This window comes from Procambarus clarkii, unplaced genomic scaffold (assembly GCF_040958095.1).
Source record: "Procambarus clarkii isolate CNS0578487 unplaced genomic scaffold, FALCON_Pclarkii_2.0 HiC_scaffold_95, whole genome shotgun sequence".
Taxonomy (NCBI): domain Eukaryota; kingdom Metazoa; phylum Arthropoda; class Malacostraca; order Decapoda; family Cambaridae; genus Procambarus; species Procambarus clarkii.
Genome location: NW_027189128.1, coordinates 1,284,974 through 1,290,143, shown reverse-complemented (window position 1 = coordinate 1,290,143; position 5,170 = coordinate 1,284,974). Strand labels below are relative to the sequence as shown.

Here is a 5,170-nt window from a genome sequence, read left to right as displayed (position 1 = left end):
CCCCTCCCCCAAAGGTTAAAAAAAACATCAAATAATTTATTAAATGCTTTATTAGGTAAAAACTACAAAATGTATAAGTAATTATGTTAGTTAATAATTGTAGTTTACAGAGTGCTCTTGCCATATTTCACTTACTACAGCTCTACCCCTCCCCTCCCTATCCCACACCCCCATCCTCGTCTGAGTAGAATTGTGACGATTCCTCATCAGTGAAGAGTGGGGGAAGGTCTTGAGCCCCATCCCCCCCCTCTCTTGGGGGGGTGGGGTGAGTTGGGTGGACACCTTTTGGCTGAGTTTCCTCCTCTCTCTCATCGGAAGTGTTCTGGAAAGAGATGGGGGAAATAATTTATAGTGATTAAAGGTTTTTTATATAATTATATATTTTATTAGAAAAATATTATATTTTTCTCTAAGAACAACTAGTACATACCTCTCCCCTGCAGGAGCGGCCTTGTGTCCTCTACAGCAGGCGTCGTCAATTAGACTACGTAACAGCATCTTGTTTGGGGCAGACCCCCCACGTAGAATTACTACTCTACAAATGTGGACGGGTCCCAAGAACTGCACTGGAGAAAAACATAAGAGGTGAAATAGAGGATATACAAACTTTTTTTATTGAGGGAAATAAAACATAAAATAAATCTATTAGCAGAAAGATAGGGTAATACTAACCAGGTCCTTCAAGGACTTCAATCTTCCCCGCAGGTGTTTTTGAGAGACACCTCCCATTTCGTAGGAGGAAGGACGGTCTTCTGAGGGGGGTGGGTGGGGGAGAGGGGTTTTTATAGGAGGCTACACCCCTTGTTAGGTAGGTTGCCTAGCTAACAAAAATATTCTCTACACCACCTATAAGAACCAACCCCTATACCTCTACAAAATGTCCTAACACAATGATGTTTCATAGGAAAATATCGTCTTGCATAAGCAAGGGCTCGTTTATCATTTAATTTAAAGTAATGCTTGAAAATACATTATGTAAGTAGTGTACTGTTGAAGGCAACCCCAGGTGGCTCACCCTATGAACGAACATGACGCAATACAGTCCACAGGCGAGAGTAAAATCACTCTGGAGTCTGTAGCGCATTCCAAACACCTTTCTTATTTTGTTAGTTTTAATAAATCCTTGAAAATGACGACCGTAAGTAACTGGCGATATTGCATAACTATCAAAAAAAAACATCCGATGATTAACTTTATCAACATAAATTCCTACCCAATGTCCCATAGTGATTCTGCTATTTGAAGGTAAAATATTAGTTATGAAAACAATAGGTTTTCTTGAAGATATATTTAAATGTTCTATCTCATCAGCATTATAACAACCTAGGTAGAGTGTTCGATCCCCTAGATTATTTTTTAAATTAATATTTATATTCATAACAATTCATTATGTTTTTTTACGCTCGCACGTCACACAGAACAGTTCTCTGCCCATCGATGGATAGTACCCCGGTCGTTTCCCCAAACAGTAAAACCAGCCTGTTATATGTAACACCCCACCAAATTCAAGCTCCATACGCAAGTTGCCAGATTTCTCCACAGGGAGGGAATCTTTTGTTTGAATGGTGGTTAAGTCAAAGGCGAATATTGATCTTCCCTTATTAAAAGAGTCATAGGCCAGTAGTGAATCACGCTCTAAGCCTAATGTCTTCAAAGTTTCATAATAAAGGCGGGAATAATGGTTATCGAAATCGCCACCAATTCGGTAAATTGCATTATTGTTCAAATACATAGCAATACTTTTCAGCTTTGCATTTTCAAAATATAATCCATTACCTTGGTGAAGACCGGCGAAATAATTCATTGGAACGATTATCATGTATATCTTGTGTGGAATTACTTGCGCCCATGGTTGATCAATTAAGAGACTAGTTTGATTCCCTGCTAGAACATATGTTTTAGAAATGGTTCTATTGAAAGTATAGGTTATGGGGTCGGGGGATGCTAACAGTGAGCTGTTTAAGGCCAGGTAAGCACTTGGGTAGGGGAACACCCGCGTCACCCATAACTTAGCATAATCCATATGCAGGCGATACTTAGAGCCATCGTCCACGCTTGTATTTAGGACCCAGGCATGGGGGGAGAGCTCCAATCTTAGTCGCATATCTATATTATCTAATATGTATTGGTCTAGGGATGATATATCCAATAGGAGGGGGAAACACATCGACAAACCTTTACTTTTTAAATCACCCATAAATTTTTTATCCTTGGCGGTTGCTCCAGTAAAATAAGTATTTGTAAACTCATTAGTGATTATACCGTCGTCATCTCTCCAGTCCCTACGAAAGCCTCCAATTCTCCCCAAGGAAGACATTTTTGATGGAGGCATGGAGGTAATTAATTTAATAAACGACCAATAATTAAAATTAGTATTTGTTTCAACTACCTGCTCTCCTAAAAACACCTGAACACCTTTAAACATGGTATTTGACAACCCATTCACAAATTCCACATGGTCATCCTCTTCCAATTTTGTGGTATCGTCATCTTTCGTTAAAGATACCTTAAAATCTATAACAATATTAGCTAGATCTAAGAAGGCGCCCTGGGTTCCAGGGATGCGGAATTCTAAGTAATTATCCCGCAAACGTTGATTAATGGGGAGGTTGACAGGTAGAACGTCTATTTGCTGCGTAGAGGCAATTGAACTCTCCACATTACGTATTCTGTTACTTCTAGGAAATTGGTCAATAATACTGGAACTATAATATTCTAGTGGTATTTTGACCCCAGCTCCGCTAGGCTCCCCCATGATCCCTCCGAAAGTTGAAGTATGACTGCTTACGTTAGCGAAAACACATCATTTTTATACCCAAGCCTCGTTTACATTTTTTATTTTTATTTTTTCGCCTAGAGAGTCTTTTAATTTTACCTCCCATTACCAATTTCTTTCCCACACTCTTAAGAGCATCAATACCGTGAGTTCTCAGAGCACTTTTTACATCCCGTTTACCACTGCTTAAATCACCAAGGACATTTTTCCCAAAATCGATGGCGCTAGGTGTTACAGCTTTCATGAAAAATGGTATGGCCCGTCGAGCAATACCAGCCAAGGTCCCAAAGAAACCTCCACCAGATCTGAGATAAGGCGCTTGGAATGTGCGTATGTCATTCATCGCCCCCCTCTCATCCCATGTCTCCTAGGGGGAGGTGCGAATATCTCCCCGAACTCCCCCTGGGAGGGTGGGTGGAACGGTATTCGCATTCTGAGGTCTCTTCCTATAATAACCTAAGTCGAGGCTAAACACTTCTTTATATATATGTTGCTATACCTTAGGGCGGATATGTAAGACCGCCGTAACCGACCTCCCATCTTCAAAACTAACCATTCGACCAAACTGATCTGTTATTTTAATGCTACTTTCTCCAACGTGTTAGTGTTTAATGTTTTGTACACTAGAGGGTGAGCCCCTCTAGAATATGAGTCATGATAATTGATTGCATCTAAGATATTTACAATCTGCCCTCCGTATCGTTCAGGCTCGATGACGTCACTATAAATGAGTAAATAGTCACAACCCCGTCAATGTCTGGGGGCGATAAGGCCACAGTCTTGGAGGCTGACGTAATGTCATCTGTTTTTGCTCGATAAATGGTGTAATTTGCGACTGCTGTCAAAACCAAGTACATTAGCTATTCTGTGTTTAAATTGAAAGCTGAGAGAATTTAATGAGCCAGTACTTCCACTGTTAAGAGTTGAAGCTAGTAATACCCTCTCTACAGATTGGTCATAGGTGAGGATTGGTTCTTTATCTGAGAAGTATATTTTGAAATCATCCCTAAAGCTAAGCTGCATGTCGGTTGTTATTTGTCGACTAACCACGTCTGTAATGAATTTGATGTTTCTTGATAATATGTTGGTTTTTGGGTGGAAGGTGTATATGAGGTGTTCTGGACTCTTAGAAAGAGTTCCACGTTTAAAAGTGGCATAGATATCTATACCAGAGTCCTCCTCATCTTTTATGATGGCATTAATTCGCCTGGGGAGGAGTATGTTGACTAAAGCCACTTCATGTTTAATGGAAGGGTTTAAATGTAGTGTTGGGATGGTGTTTGTAAATGCTGAACTCGTGTTGTTGTAAATATCTCCTTGATCGAGACTGGTAAGATATATGTAATGTTCTTCCCCCATTGTCCCGTTATGTACTGAAAGGCCAATATACAGGGGATGGGTTTTTGTAAGAAGGGAGAAAATAAACAACATAACTTATATTTTATTTTATTAAACTACTTAAAGAACTACAACAGGTGAAGATTCCCACACATTTTTTAAGAATAGTGATTAACCACTCCCCCCTCGCTACTACTACTGCTGGCTGCTGCTACCTCCACTGCTGCTTCCGCCGGGGCTACTGTAGCTGCCACTACCTCATCTTCTTTACTGGAGTGGTGGTTACAGCTTTCGTTGTTTTTTCGGGGGGGGAGGATAACAGGAATATTTCCTGCGACTCTCCATCGAGGATGGAGTCGATACGGCGATTCGCCCCCGTTTCAAAGGTCGAGGAGTGGCTCAATCCTCCGTTTAACTGAGGTTGACGTTGTAGGGGGCGGTGGAGAGGTGGCGGTGGAGGTGGAGCCGTATTCCTGAGAGTGTTTCTTCTTCCTGGGTGTGGCTGGTGGTGCTGGAGGAGTAGAACGAGAAGAGGTTCTTGGTGTGGTACCACCCTCTCCCACCACGGCGTCGAGCGTTATAGTAAGATTATCAGCACTTGGGTCGTCGAACGGGAGGGGTGCCACTGATGGGGTAACAGCGGCAGGTCGTTTGAGGATTACTAATTCTTTGTTGACTTTGGCGAGTTCTTGATGAAGAGACAGCAGCATGGGTCCAATGTCCTTGTGCCAGTTGACCATACCGTCGCGGGAAGCCCCTAAGCCGTAGGGTACCACTAGTCGAGTCATGGTTGGGGTTGCCGCCATTAAATTGCCCACCTTTGTTAAGCTCATCTTGAGCCAGTATCTCCTATTCTTGGCGGTATCCAGGGTGACATTAGTGACGTAGTGAGTGTCGGCGGAAGTCTGCACTTGTTCCTGGGCTATTGGGTTTGACTTCGAAGGGGGCTCCTGCCCCGAATGCAGAAATCAACCCCACAAAAGTGGGCCTGAAGTAAAGGACGGGCTCCTCTATGAGATCTTGTCCGTCGGAGGGGAGAGGGGCTATCTTCACAAC

General features: G+C 42.2%; 1 long non-coding RNA gene across 1 annotated transcript; it reads right to left on the bottom strand.

Moving 5' to 3' along the window:
• Positions 1 to 85: 85 nt before the first annotated feature.
• Positions 86 to 713, bottom strand: LOC138360112 (uncharacterized). Its single transcript, XR_011226205.1, has 3 exons — positions 673 to 713; positions 431 to 566; positions 86 to 322 (listed from the first exon to the last, which is right to left on the bottom strand). It is a non-coding gene; the product is annotated as an uncharacterized lncRNA (long non-coding RNA).
• Between the last annotated feature and the right edge of the window lie 4,457 nt (positions 714 to 5,170).